Genomic DNA, 16,216 nt, shown 5'->3' on the forward strand with positions numbered 1-16,216 from the left:
TCAACAGAGAAAGTGCACGTTAACCACCATCTCGCAGATGTCATCAAGGGCGGGTCCATTGGGCGCAAACTTCCCCCAGCGATATAATCACAAGGAGAAGAAGAGAGATGAACAAGGTTAAACAGGAAACCACATGCAGTATACGTGCCAGACTCATGATTCATTGGTGCTTTGTTACGCTCAAATAAAATAAAGACATTGATGTTGGTGTTTTGTATGCTCAAATAAAACAAAGACATTTATGTTGGTGTTGTTGTCCACCCTTACACAGACTAAAGTGCAGATGCTTAAGTAAAGATTGGTGTCTAAGATGTACTGTATACCATATCTCATTCAAACTGTCCATAATTAGGTCAGAGTTTATTACCAGTTTATAACTCACTCCTAACTATGGGTCTGTAAAATAGAAACATTCATATGTAGATGGCCATCTCGGTCTGAATCTCTGATTACATTTTCCTTCGTTGCATGTGGTATACGTGGTTTATAATTCTATAGTCATTACAAATGCATTGGTTTTATTTTTGCAGTCGATCACTCACTATACCATTGTGAGGCAGTGTAGGCACACACAAGGCAAGACACCGACCCACACAGACACAATGGCCTCCCTGGCTGTACCTCCTACCTTCTGTCACAGACACCATACACACAAACACGCATGCACACATCCGCAAACGCACACAGTTTTGGTTTTTAATGAGGTGACATTCTAACCAAAAGAGGACTGCCTAAGTCTAAGGGCCAAAGTGAAACACCCCTCTTTCATTATTCATTGTGTTTCCCAGCATCGAGATGGGATTCCCAGCTCCATTCCAAAAGCAAAAAGGAGACGGCTGAGTGCTAAGGTTTGTGGGTCGTGTCTCTGGAGGGCGTGATCCAGGGGAACGTTACTCAACATAAAGCCTTGGGGGAGATAATAAGATTGTAATGAGGACATTTCAACTGGAAGACCAGTTGTCGGCGCTCTAGTTTTTTCCCCTAACTTTCAGACCTCTGCGTACACTGTGTGTGCACTATGAACACTAAGAGTTTGCGAAGAAAGAAATGTTGGAACTGATAAGGTGTGTCATTTCCTGTCTGTACTCACAGACTACATCCGCCATCCATTATTTTCCACTTTGAGCTTCTGCTTTCACTGCTGCTCAATTATTTATTCTACCAGTGCCCAAATCTCTGCTCTGTGGCCACATACAAACCTATGACGCACACAGTTAACAGAGTTTCAATGGTTGGAAGGAGAAAGACATCTTGTTGAGAGCCACTGTATGTGAATAGGATAGCCTCTATTCCTTTGAAACTCATTTTGACACCTGTCACACAAGGTCAACATTCCGTAGCTGTATTAGTAATATTAAAACAAAAGATGCCTCCAAAGTGTCCAATCACCAAACCAAAGGTAAAAATGTAAACATTAACCAAATCTGTTACGTCTGCCTCTGTCAGTCCTGCCTGAGGGCTGTTTCCATGGATATGCTAGGCCAGGGGTTGGGGTTGAGAAGCTAACTGTACCCCGTTGTAACATGCTCTCTCTGGGGACAGAGGCCTTCTCTCTACCCAAACTACCCAAGGCCCACTAATACTGGGCTGGCTGCGAGATCAGCTCGACGCTCCCACAACAATGGAGCCAGCTTTGTTTCCCTAAAGCCTGGGGGGCATGTTTTCACCAACAGCAGGATGTAGGCTATTGAGTGGTGAAGAGCCTATCCAGAACCTTTTATCATTTTATGGCAGTGTTGGCCCAGCACAGAGGGCCCAGGGGGCTCCATTACTGGTGAGGAGAAGCCAGGGAGAGGAGAGGAGATGCCACTAAAGACACATGGTTTACAGATCTGGTTGCACTTTGTCTTGGAAATTAGAGATCATATGAGTGAGTGGAGAGAGACAGGGTGAGGAATAGAGGGGAGAAATAGGGGGAGACAAGTCCGTGTTCAAAAAGTGATAGACGGTATGGGGGTGAGATAGATAAGGTGTGTTTACACTTTACTCCCCCCACCTCTTCTATATTCTAGCCAAGGTCTGTCTCTTTCTACTGTCAACATTGCTACGGGACAAACCCCATGGATCAGATCCACAGTGCCATTATACCTATAGTGGGGGACAGGAACAGTGCATGTTTCCATGGGGCTCCCCCCAGACAAACCATGTCTTCACACACATCCACCTCATCTTAAGTTGCTATTTCCCAGAGTAAATGGTTTTCCATTTCCATTACTAGAAACTACTACAGTACTGATAAAGTGATTACCTTATGGCACTGGACTACCATTTGTGACCCACCACCTGGATTCGATCCTATGTAGAAAAAAATTGAAATTGTATTTTGTACATTGGATAAAAAAAGTATGGTATATCATACACTGCAGTTGAGGAACACATTTTGTGTTCAAGTCCTACCTATCCTTGCTACAGTATTTCAGCAGTAATAAATTTAATCAGCACAGCTCTGGTTCTCCCCGATGAGACTCACTTAAACATACAGCTATGAGTACATCTTGTGGATCGTGTGGTGATGTGGTGGGTGGGAGTATGAAAAAGAGAGAAAATAGGCACGCACAAAACCTCAAATGCACTGCACATTTTGCAGTCTGTACACCACAAATGCCAACAGGATGTCGGTGTTACTTTGTCAGGGCGGGATGACAAGCAAGGGGAGTGAGATTAGGTCTTGCCTTATAAGGGGACATTTCAGACGTCTTGTAAGTGCTTACTATACATGTTCATGGTAGAGGTTTTATATGGTTCTGTAGTCAACCTGTATTAACAAAGGATACATTCAATTAAATACAGAAACGCTGCAATGGTTACCATGAGTCCTTTGGATGCCACGGAGTCCCCGGTCTGGAGCATTCCATCAGCGATGCCCAGCAGGTCGGTGTTCCGAAGGAAGGGCGTTACAAGGGTTACGTACTTGGTGCCACACCACTGCTTCAGCAGGCCCAGAGCCCAGCTCTTTGTGTCCCAACCCACATTATCCAGAACTAGATCAAACCTAGGACGGGGGGAGAGAGAGAAAGAGAGGGAGAGAGAGAGAGAGCGGGAGAGAGAGATAATTTCATTAATTGGAGGGACGTATTTTCCCACACACTAATGAGAGTTTACTGTGGCTGTGAGAGAGAGGTGCCCAATCCTTGATTACAGTTAACTGACCCATGGGGAACACTCCTCATCCTATTCAGATAAATGCCACCACGGAGGTTTTAAAGGGATGCTGCGAGATTCTTTGTTCTACTTACCCAGAGTCAGATGAACTTGTGGATACCATTTGTATGTCTCTGCGTGCAGTATGAAGGAAGTTAGTGATCGTTTCGCGAGCCAATGCTAACTAGCATTAGCGCAGTGACTGGAAGTCTACAAGTACAGTAGCATTGCTCTGGGTAAGTAGAACAAGGGCTTAAATGCCTGAATCTCGCAGTATCCCTTTAAAGTGTGTCTGCGTGTGTGTGTGCGTGTTTGTGTGGGCTCACTTTTCCCGCACCCTCAGGGGCACCTCAACAGGCCCAGCTGTGTTGTCCACCACGTGCACCGCCCCCAGCCCCCTCACCAGCCGCTCGGCATTCTGGGAGCAGGTTACTGTCACATGGGCTCCCCAGGCCTTCAGCTTCTGAAACACACCACCACAGTCACTCTTTGCGAGGGTGCAGCCGGTACACATATAATCTCTTATAAGAGGAGAGAGCAGATGTACCAGCTCTGAATCACTCTAATGTGAGATAGATGTGCAGATTGAGGTCACAGTGATGGGTTGGGGTGACACACTAGGACACCCGAGCCCAGAAACACGTATAATGTTACTGACACAAATATAAACAGTTTTTTATGGAACAGAATTGATATGTCATTGTTTATTTGTTATTAAGGCTCTTTCTTTTGCACCATTGTTTGTATTATGTCCATGTAGCGCAGTGGTCTAAGGCACTGCATTGCAGTGCTAACTGTGCCACTAGAGATCCTGGTTCGAATCCAGGCTCTGTCGCAGCCGGCCGCGACCGGGAGACTCATGGGCGGCGCACAATTGGCCCAGCGTCGTCCAGGGTAGGGGAGGGAATGGCCGGCAGGGATGTAGCTCAGTTGATAGAGCATGGCGTTTGGTTCGATTCCCACGGGGGGCCAGTATAAAAAAAATATATATATATATGTGTTCACTAACTGTAAGTCGCTCTGGATAAGAGCATCTGCTAAATGACTAAAATGTAATGTAATGTAAATGTCATGGCGATGTGGTTTGAATACCTAAGATTGAAGTCATGAATTTACAGTATGAGAATATCATGATCGTCATCATCAGTATGTTCATCTGTATGGAAAATGTTCTGACTCCTCCTGAACCTCCTAGGATCAGAATGCTGTGTGAGGACGGATAAACACCAGATTAAAAACACAGATAAGTAGACAGAGTGAAAATTTAGAAAAATAAGAAAGAAAAAAACATTCCCTTTAGTACTTTATAGCAAATCAAACACAAAAACGTGTTAAAATCTTCTATCTATTGTCTGTGAACCAGTGGCTTCAGAGTGCCAAGTCCAATGCCATGCCAGCCACTGCTGAAGTCCATTTCCAACAGGCCCACTATGCCCACAATACAATTCCCTCCCCATGCTCATAACCCACTGGTCTCATACAGACAGGCTTTTTATGAAATAACCAAGTGGAATAATCAACAAGATCAAAGACATGAGGATTATATGGGATGAATAGGGACTACTGCAGGGGTTAGAGGGGGAAAGAGACAAGTTGACCTCAAAGTGGCAGGAGATGTGTGTGTGTGTGTTTATGTGTTTGTATGTTTGCTGTTTCTTGGCACAGTTGTCCTTGTTAAGGCCTCCTGTGTTGACCAGGGCAGACCAGGCTGTGGCAGCCACATAAGGAACGGCCGCCGCCTCCGTGTGACTCAGACATTTGGGCTTTTTGGACACCTGGCTCAGACACAAAACGGACCTCGTCACACTCAGGACTCAGGAGTAGGTCAAAGATATCTGTTCATCCTCCAAAAGGTTAGGTAGGATAAGGGAGAAGGGAAATCTGATCCTAGATCAACTTCTACCTTGAGCCTCACAAACCGTCCAAACCTGTCACTATCTGAAACTGTTGAGTCATCACCATTCATTAAAAAGCCCTGCGTAACAATGCCAACTCAGAGCTGGCTAGTCTGTCTGCAGTCCTAATTGCTCCTCATCACATAGAAAGCCTATTTAATGAGTCTGTCATTAATGACCAGGCCTCACTGGGCAGCAGCATGGAGTCTAACTCTGCCGGCAGCTTTTATTCTCAAATCTGAGACCATCACAAAAGTCCATTCCAGCCTGGCAATAGCATTTAGCCCACAAGAGATACCTATTATTGCCTATACTAATGTATCCAAATGTATTCTCTCTTGAACATGCTAAAGAAAGCAGAGTATCCCTGGCAGTAGTAATGTTCAACTACACATATGTGCATGTTTATTGTAGAAATAACCATAAGCAAACAATGGTTTGGAAAACAAACTACAACACCAAACATAAAGGGATCATAAACAAAACAGTACCACATTTGCACTTAACACCACAAACTCAGCCAGGCTGCCATGTTTCTATGGGGGAGAAGGAGAAAAATACTGGCTTAACCAACCAAGCACTGGTATCACCCTGCACGGATGGCACAGATACCAAGATTGTGACATTTTTAATGCTCTGTTTATATATATGTTTCCATCCATATGATTGTATAGAGTTTCACTGACACACTGACGATGCATCAACCAGGTGGCCCCAAGGTGGTGTGATGATGTAACATTATACATACATTTATAAAACGCTCATCACCATCTGTAATACCCGAAGGCCAAGGTAAGAAACGCGTTGGTTTTACTTTTGACAATAAAGAAGCTCTTTTATCACTGTCCTCCAAGCGTTGCTGAATTGCCTTTTCATTACGTGAAAGAGAAATTCAGCCTATTGAGAACATGCTATTAAGAACATGCTATTGAGAACATGTCTTGCATCTGACCTCTTATAGTCTATGTTCTCTGAGAGCTATGAGAAAGGTCATAGGAAAACCAGTGACATGAACAATGATACAATGAGGTGCTACACATTTCAGCTGCGCTTGGATTAAGTAAACAACGCACTATCACAAAACAGTGCATCCGGAAAGTAATCAGACCCCATGACTTTCTCCACATTTTGTTACGTTAAAGCCTTATTCTAAAATTGATTAAATTGTTTTTTTTCCTCATCAATCTACACACAATACCCCCTAATGAACTAGCAAAAACAGGTTTTTAGAATTTCTTGCAAATGTATATCACATTTACATAAGTATTCAGACCCTTTACTCAGTACTTTGTTGATGCACATTTGGCAGCCTCGAGTCTTCTTGGGTAGGACGCTACAAGCTTGGCACACCTATATTTGGGGAGCTTCTCCCATTCTTCTCTGCAGATCCTCTCAAGCTCTATCAAGTTGGATGGGGAGCGTCGCTGCACAGCTATTTTCAGGTCTCTCCAGAGATGTTTGATCGGGTTCAAGTCCAGGCTCTGGCTGGGCCACTCAAGGACATTCAGAGACTTGTCCCAAAGCCACTCCTGCATTGTCTTGGCTGTGTGCTTAGGGTCATTGTCCTGTTGGAAGGTGAACCTTCGCCCCAGTCTGAGGTCCTAAGCGTTCTGGAGCAGGTTTTCATCAAGGATCTCTCTGTACTTTGCTCCATTCATCTTTCCATCGATCCTGACTAGTCTCACAGTCCATGCCGCTGAAAAACATCCAAACAGCATGATGCTGCCACCACCATGCTTCACAGTAGGGATGGTGCCAGGTTTCCTCCAGATGTGACACTTGGCATCCAGGCCAAAGAGTTCAATCTTGGTTTCATCAGAGCAGAGAATCTTGTTTTTCATGGTCTCAGAGTCTTTAGGTCCCTTTTGGCAAACTCCAAGCGGGCTGTCATGTGCCTTTTACTGAGGACTGGTATCCGTCTGGCCACTCTACCATAAAGGCCTTATTGGTGGAGTGCTGCAGAGATGGTTGTCCTTCTGGAAGGTTCTCCCATCTCCACAGAGGAACTCTGGAGCTCTGTCAGAGTGACCATCGGGTTCTTGGTCACCTCCCTGACCAAGGCCCTTCTCCCCCGATTGCTCAGTTTGGCCAGGCCAGCTCTAGGAAGAGTCTTGGTGGTTCCGAACTTCTTCCATTTAAGAATGATGGAGGCCACTGTGTTCTTGGGGACCTTTAATGCTGCAGAAATTTTTTTGTACCCTTCCCCAGATCTGTGCCTCGACACAATCCTGTCTCAGAGCTCTACAGACAATCCTTCGACCTCATGGCTTGGTTTTTGCTCTGACATGCACTGTCAACTGTGGGACCTTATATAGACAGGTGTGTGCTTTTCCAAATCATGTCCAATCAATTGAATTTACCACAGGTGGACTCCAATCAAGTTGTAGAAACATCTCAAGGATGATCAATGGAAACAGGATGCACCTGATCTCAATTTCGATTCTCATAGCAAAGTGTCTGAATACCTATGTAAATAAGGTATTTTAGTTTTTTATATTTTATAAATTTGCAAAAAAAATCTAAAAACCTGTTTTCGCTTGGTCATTCTCGTGTATTGTGTGTAGATTTATGAGGAAAAACATTAATTTAATTCATTTTAGAAGGCTGTAATGTAACAAAATGTGGAAAAAGTCAAGGGGTCTGAATACTTTCCGAAGGCACTGTATATGCTTCAGTAACATTGGCTTTTTAGCGTTCATAGCAATGGTTATCAACTGTACTGCAGGGATGGAGTGTAAGTTGCAGAAAATAGAGGTTGTGGTGGCAGCTGCAGAGAAGTATTTGGGTGTAAGAGATTTGACGTCAGGTTGTGTTGCAGGTTGTGTTGAGTGGTGTGTCCCGTCCTTTCAGGCTGTAGGCCTGAGGTAGGACTAGATAGTTTTAAATAGTGGTGGGTTTTTAATGAATGTAGGGATAGATGGTAGGTATTTGTTGATTTATTTTCCTTTTTTCAAGCAAAGTGATAATGATGTGGTAATGATCCATGTCAGTGACACCTAGAAAGCCGGTGATGTAGACCTCCGGAACTGGTGAACAGAATGAGCAGCAGTACCGGGGGGATCCGTGACAGTACCCCCCGACGCACTGCACCAGCAGCAGGATGACACCGGCCTCGGGGACGACCACAAGGACGCAGTGCGGGTTGGTAAGGGCGCCGACGGTGAAGAGTCCGCGAAGCGTCCAGGATGTCCACCGCAGGAACCCAGCACCGCTCCTCTGGGCTGTACCCCTCCCAGTCGATAAGGTACTGGAGACACCCCGCCCGACGCCTCGAATCCAGGACTTCACGAACCTAGTATGCCGGACCTCCCTCGATGTCCAGAGGAGGAGGCGGGGCGTCACTGGGTCCAGCCTCAGCGAGGAGACCAGGCACCACTGGCCTGAGGAGAGACACATCGGGTTAATGCTGTAATCAACAGGGACTTGCAAACAGTACGTTACCGTGCTCTCCTGATTAGGAGACAAGACCACTGACTGCATGACAACTGTCTCAAAAGATGCATGTTTATGTTCATCAGCTAGCTAGCTATCAATTGTCAACACACTTGTTCTTCAGTCTTGTATAATCCCATTACAATCTAAACTGGGGGGGGTTACTGACATCCATTGAACATTGAAGACACTTTATGACTTGCTGTTTGTCTGGTGGTTCCAAATATATGAGTTTGAATGAATGACTTAAAAAGATTAGATCATGTTGTATCCAGAAGACACGTATTGTGGACCTGGGCATTAAACATCAGTGGTAAGCACTGGCGTAGCACACACCCCGCAGCCCCCGCAAGGCAGGGGGAGCCCATGAGCTTAGGGGCCCTCAACCCCCCGAAAATGTGTATTCTTATTTATATTAGATAGCATATGAACACATCATAAGCCATGAAAGAAATGTTTAGAATTACAGGAAATTAGCTCAGATTCTTGAAAGTCGGGACAATCCTTTTCCGGCAGGGAAACTTTATTTTTATAGTTGAAAAAATTTACATTTAGGGGAATTTTAAGTGAAAATATTTGTTTTGGGAATTTTTATAAATACCTATTCATTTCCATGTCGGCTCCATGCCTGGATCCCAATTTCAAACTCTCCAAAAAAGTGTTTTAAAATTTAAAAAAAACTGGCAATAATGGTTATTAACTGAAAAATAAAATGATGTAGTTTCTTGCAATAGCCCTCTGACTTTAAAGAATATTTACAGTGGGGAAAAAAGTATTTAGTCAGCCACCAATTGTGCAAGTTCTCCCACTTAAAAAGATGAGAGAGGCCTGTAATTTTCATCATAGGTACACGTCAACTATGACAGACAAAATGAGAAAACAAAATCCAGTAAATCACATTGTAGGATTTTTTATGAATTTATTTGTAAATTATGGTGGAAAATAAGTATTTGGTCAATAACAAAAGTTTCTCAATACTTTGTTATATACGCTTTGTTGGCAATGACACAGGTCAAACGTTTTCTGTAAGTCTTCACAAGGTTTTCACACACTGTTGCTGGTATTTTGGCCCATTCCTCCATGCAGATCTCCTCTAGAGCAGTGATGTTTTGGGGCTGTCGCTGGGCAACACGGACTTTCAACTCCCTCCAAAGATTTTCTATGGGATTGAGATCTGGAGACTGGCTAGGCCACTCCAGGACCTTGAAATGCTTCTTACGAAGCCACTCCTTCATTGCCCGGGCGGTGTGTTTGGGATCATTGTCATGCTGAAAGACCAAGCCACGTTTCATCTTCAATGCCCTTGCTGATGGAAGTAGGTTTTCACTCAAAATCTCACGATACATGGCCCCATTCATTCTTTCCTTTACACAGATGAGTCGTCCTGGTCCCTTTGCAGAAAAACAGCCCCAAAGCATTGTGTTTCCACCCCCATGCTTCACAGTAGGTATAGTGTTCTTTGGATGCAACTGAGCATTCTTTGTCCTCCAAACACGACAAGTTGAGTTTTTACCAAAAAGTTCTATTTTGGTTTCATCTGACCATATGACATTCTCCCAATCCTCTTCTGGATCATCCAAATGCACTCTAGCAAACTTCAGACGGGCCTGGACATGTACTGGCTTAAGCAGGGGGACACGTCTGCACTGCAGGATTTGAGTCCCTGGTGGCGTAGTGTGTTAATGATGGTAGGCTTTGTTACTTTGGTCCCAGCTCTCTGCAGGTCATTCACTAGGTCCCCCTGTGTGGTTCTGGGATTTTTGCTCACCGTTCTTGTGATCATTTTGACCCCACGGGGTGAGATCTTGCGTGGAGCCCCAGATCGAGGGAGATTATCAGTGGTCTTGTATGTCTTCCATTTCCTAATAATTGCTCCCACAGTTGATTTCTTCAAACCAAGCTGCTTACCTATTGCAGATTCAGTCTTCCCAGCCTGGTGCAGGTCTATAATTTTGTTTCTGGTGTCCTTTGACAGCTCTTTGGTCTTGGCCATAGTGGAGTTTGGAGTGTGACTGTTTGAGGTTGTGGACAGGTGTCTTTTATACTGATAACAAGTTCAAACAGGTGCCATTAATACAGGTAACGAGTGGAGGACAGAGGAGCCTCTTAAAGAAGAAGTTACAGGTCTGTGAGAGCCAGAAATCTTGCTTGTTTGTAGGTGACCAAATACTTATTTTCCACCATAATTTGCAAATAAATTCATAAAAAATCCTACAATGTGATTTTCTGGATTTCTTTTCTCAATTTGTCTGTCATAGTTGACGTGTACCTATGATGAAAATTACAGGCCTTTCTCATCTTTTTAAGTGGGAGAACTTGCACAATTGGTGGCTGACTAAATACTTTTTTCCCCCACTGTATCTCAAAACTGTGATTCCTGAAAGATGTGTCTATGTGTCTGTAGATTTGGTCTGTCAGATTTGACTAAAATCCTAAATTAATCAGGAATTGTTACGTATACGCCGGGAGTCAGAAAGCAGTGGCAGAAGGTGAGTGTAATACGGAACAGATACAAAATAACAAACATGGGAAGCACACTGAACGTGAGAGAAAATCAATAACACTGAAGGACTGATGAACACAGAGGGCTAAATAAAGAGGAAGTAATCAGGGAAGTGATGAAGGCCTGAGGAGGGAAAAGAGGGTGAGATCTGGTAGTCAGTGGGGAGCTGTAAATGGTATATTACCTCATTGACCCTCTGGAGGACTTTGAAAGGCCCCACAAACCGGGGGCTCAGCTTCCGGCAGGGCAGGCGGAGCGGGAGGTTCCTGGTGGAGAGCCAGACATGATCACCAGGATGGAACATGGGAGCCTCACTGCGGTGGCAGTTCGCCTGCTCCTTCTGTCGGCGGACGGAACCACTCGTCCACCGCAGGGGCTTTGGTCTAACTCGGGGTCCATGGGGCCAGGGCCGGCTGGTACCCCAGGATGCACTGGAAGGGAGACAGCCCGATGGAGGAGTGAGAAACAAGGGGCCTCCTACAACAACTTCTACGAATGAGCAGTCTCCCCTCTGAGTGCACTGAGTGCACTTGTCCAAAGACTAGAGTGGGTGGCCATGCGCTCAACACAGAATTCCAACCAGTGTGATCTCAACAATGCTTCCTATCCACATGGTGGACATGTGACATGCATGCACATTGCTCTGATATGGTATTTCGATTGACAGATGCCCACAGCGTGTGGTCAGTCATGCCACCACTCACACTGTGATTCACAGCCCCCATGTTAGACAATCGAATCCTGTTCAGTCTCACACATGCTAGATGCTTGATTGTTAACGTTTACCACACACCACAATAAATGAATCTACATTGTCCCGAAAACATTCTTGACAGTTTAACATTCCTGATTGCATGGGAAAATGAGAAACTTGATCATCTGGTTGTGGGTTCGATTCCCACGGGGGCCAGTATTAATAAATAAAAAATTAATGTATGCACTCACTAACTGTAAGTCGCTCTGGATAAGAGCGTCTGCTAAATGACTAAAATGTAAATGTAAATCTTGGGGGTGGCTGCTAGCCTTTGCTTTTACAGCAAGAAGAATGTAGAGATGAAAAGCAATGACCACGTGAGCCCATATAAATAAATGTTTCTGTCTGCATGGACAGAGTTAAGGACTTTGCATTGCAAAAATAGCCCATGAACATGATGTCTCCTTTCTGCTCATCCAAGTGGAAAGCAGGTGAGGATGTTAACCAAATTGGGGAAGTGTGTGTGTGTGTGTGTGCGTGCATGCGTGTGTCTAGGCCCTGTTAGAGCTGGGGACTGTGTGTGTGTGTGTGCGCGTGCATGTGTGTGTTTGTTTGTGTGCATGTGTATATATCTGCGTGTGTCTAGGCCCTGGGGATTAGCGACCCAGCTGGGCACCGTCCAGGTGATGGGATGTTGAATGTGGTTGTCCCCACTCCAAAGATAAACAGTCAGGCCTATCTCTGAAGAAAACCTCTGACACTCCCCAAAGGCCAATAAAGTCTGTTGTATTTTTAAGCCATGCAAATACAACACACAAACCAACAGAGTGGTGGTAATGCAATGATAGAGAAACCTACTGTTTGTGACGAGAGCTGCCATCCACCATCAGCCACTAAAACGTCAACACCATCTAATTTCCAAACCTCCATGGACTGGGCCGTGGCGGTAAGCTCGCCTCCCTCCCGCCACGGGTCAAAGCCCTGCCATGCAATGGAGGCCAGCAGCATGCTAGTATGTAGCACACTGCAAAATGTCACAGAGAAATGGCAAAGGCGCAAGCTGGGTTATGTTACTGCAATCGGCCAATAGCTGTACAGAGATTTGATCTCTCCACTGTCCTGAGGAATTTGATGTATATCTGCATTACTATCATTTGGTCAGGGCTGGTCTGGTTTCCCATGTAGATATGGATTCTGAGTGTGTTTGAGAATGGGAACAGGACGTGGGGAGAAGCTTAGTTTGAGTACTATCCTCTCCATTGGTTTCAATACAGATTTGGAACACAACGCCGCACTCACACACACCCTTATAAAACTTTAACTATGCCTGATAGTCATTCTACACGTAACATGTCCATATCATATTCCAATAACATTCTCCTATCTCCTTCCACCCTCAGGCTGAGTTACAGTAGACCCACTGTAGCACTCTGGTGTCAGATAGATGGATTACAGAAAGGGCTAGTATGTCTGGGTCATTAGATCACCATGGTGACAAGAAGGTTGTCGATGACAATCAGGCCAGGTACAGATGATTGGATGATTGCCCATTCATTACTAGCAGGGAACCCAATCAAAAGTGGAGGACTTGATTAGACCCCTGGTTCGCTTTGGGTCCTGAGTGTTAAATAGAATGTGGTGTAGAATCACCACTGTGTTAAGTGGTGAATCTCACATTGGACACTTGTGTTCTCAACAAAATATGTGGACACCCCTTCAAATTAGTGGATTCGGCTACTTCAGCCACACCCGCTGCTGACAGATGTATAAAATCGAGCACAACGCCATGCAATCTCCATAGACAAACATTTGCAGTAGAATGGCTTTACTGAAGACCTCAACGTGGCACCGTCATAGGATGCCACCTTTCCAACAAGTCAGTTTGTCAAATTTCTGCCCTGTCTGTCCTCGGTTACAACACTCACTACGAGTTCCAAACTGCTTCTGGAAGCAACGTCAGCACAATAACTGTTTGTCGGGAGCTTCATGAAATGGGTTTCCATGGCCGAGCAGCCTCACACAAGCCTAAGACCACCATGCACAATGCCAAGCATCGGCTGGAGTGGTGTAAAGCTCGCCGCCATTGGACTGGAGCAGTGGAAACGCGTTCTCTGGAGTGATTAATCACACTTCACCATTTGGCAATCCAATGGACGAATCTGGGTTTGGCGGATGCCAGGAGAACGCTACCTGCCCCAATGCATAGTGCCAACTGTAAAGTTTGGTGGAGGAGGAATAATGTTCTGGGGCTATTTTTCATGGTTCGGGCTAGGCCCCTTAGTTTCAGTGAAGTGAAATCAACGCTACAGCATACAATGACATTCTAGACGATTCTGTGCTTCCAACTTTGTGGCAACATTTTGGGGAAGGCCCTTTCCTGTTTCAGCATGACAATGCCCCCGTGCACAAAGCGAGGTCCATACAGAAATGGTTTGTCAAGATTGGTGTGGAAGAACTTGACTGGCCTGCACAAAGCCCTGACCTCAACCCCATCGAACTCCTTTGGGATGAATTGGAACGCAAACTGCGAGCCAGGCCTAATCGCCCAACATCAGTGCCCGACCTCACCAATGCTGTTGTGGCTGAATGGAAGCAAGTCCCCGCAGCAATGTTCCAACATCTAGTGGAAAGCCTTCCCAGAAGAGGGGAGACTGTTATAGCAGCAATGTGGGGACCAACTCCATATTAATGGCCATGATTTTGGAATGAGATGTTTGATGAGCAAGTGTCCACATACTTTTGGTCATGTAGTGTACCTCTCTCTTTTTCTCTAAGTCAGAGACTGTGAAGTCCCATGTACAGTGGGGAGAACAAGTATGTGATACACTGCCGATTTTGCAGGTTTTCCTACTTACAAAGCATGTAGAGGTCTGTAATTTATATCATAGGTACACTTCAACTGTGAGAGACGGAATCTAAAACAAAAATCCAGAAAATCACATTGTATGATATTTAAGTAATTAATTTGCATTTTATTGCATGACATAAGTATTTGATCACCTACCAACCAGTAAGAATTCCGGCTCTCACAGACCTGTTAGTTTTTTTTTAAGAAGCCCTCCTGTTCTCCACTCATTACATGTATTAACTGCACCTGTTTGAACTCGTTACCTGTATAAAAGACACCTGTCCACACACTCAATCAAACAGACTCCAACCTCTCCACAATGGCCAAGACCAGAGAGCTGTGTAAGGACATCAGGGATAAAATTGTAGACCTGCACAAGGCTGGGATGGGCTACAGGACAATAGGCAAGCAGCTTGGTGAGAAGGCAACAACTGTTGGCGCAATTATTAGAAAATGGAAGAAGTTCAAGATGACGGTCAATCACCCTCGGTCTGGGGCTCCATGCAAGATCTGACCTCGTGGGGCATCAATGATCATGAGGAAGGTGAGGGATCAGCCCAGAACTACATGGCAGGACCTGGTCAATGACCTGAAGAGAGCTGGGACCACAGTCTCAAAGAAAACCATTAGTAACACACTACGCCGTCATGGATTAAAATCCTGCAGCGCACGCAAGGTCCCCCTGCTCAAGCCAGCGCATGTCCAGGCCCGTCTGAAGTTTGCCAATGACCATCTGGATAATCCAGAGGAGGAATGGGAGAAGGTCATGTGGTCTGATGAGACAAAAATAGAGCTTTTTGGTCTAAATCCACTCGCCGTGTTTGGAGGAAGAAGAAGGATGAGTACAACCCCAAGAACACCATCCCAACCGTGAAGCATGGAGGTGGAAACATCATTCTTTGGGGATGCTTTTCTGCAAAGGGGACAGGACGAATGCACCGTATTGAGGGGAGGATGGATGGGGCCATGTATCGCGAGATCTTGGCCAACAACCTCCTTCCCTCAGTAAGAGCATTGAAGATGGGTCGTGGCTGGGTCTTCCAGCATGACAACGACCCGAATCACACAGCCAGGGCAACTAAGTAGTGGCTCCGTAAGAAGCATCTCAAGGTCCTGGAGTGGCCTAGCCAGTCTCCAGACTGGAACCCAATAGAAAATCTTTGGAGGGAGCTGAAAGTCCGTATTGCCCAGCGACAGCCCCGAAACCTGAAGGATCTGGAGAAGGTCTGTATGGAGGAGTGGGCCAAAATCCCTGCTGCAGTGTGTGCAAACCTGGTCAAGACCTACAGGAAACGTATGATCTCTGTAATTGCAAACAAAGTTTTCTGTACCAAATATTAAGTTCTGCTTTTCTGATGTATCAAATACTTATGTCATGCAATAAAATGCAAATGAATTACTTAAAAAAAGATTTTTGTTTTAGAGTCCGTCTCTCACAGTTGAAGTGTACCTATGATAAAAATTACAGACCTCTACATGCTTTGTAAGTAGGAAAACCTGCAAAATCGGCAGTGTATCAAATACTTGTTCTCCCCACTGTATATCACCATGGTGGCTCATGTATGCTGACTATAGTCAATACCCACTCAGCTATAACAAACCTCTATTGTTCTGGGTTTCCCTTTGGATACTCCCCTTGGCTCACTCTCTCTCCAACTATCTCTCCATCTCCCTCTGGCTCCCTCCATCCTTCCCTCTCTCTC

At 45.1% G+C, this 16,216-nt stretch overlaps 1 pseudogene; it reads right to left on the reverse strand.

Moving 5' to 3' along the window:
- LOC121539736 lies at window positions 1-12,673 on the reverse strand (annotated as a pseudogene).
- Window positions 12,674-16,216: the final 3,543 nt, after the last annotated feature.

The sequence above is a fragment of the Coregonus clupeaformis genome, chromosome 25, assembly GCF_020615455.1.
Source record: "Coregonus clupeaformis isolate EN_2021a chromosome 25, ASM2061545v1, whole genome shotgun sequence".
NCBI classification, from domain to species: domain Eukaryota; kingdom Metazoa; phylum Chordata; class Actinopteri; order Salmoniformes; family Salmonidae; genus Coregonus; species Coregonus clupeaformis.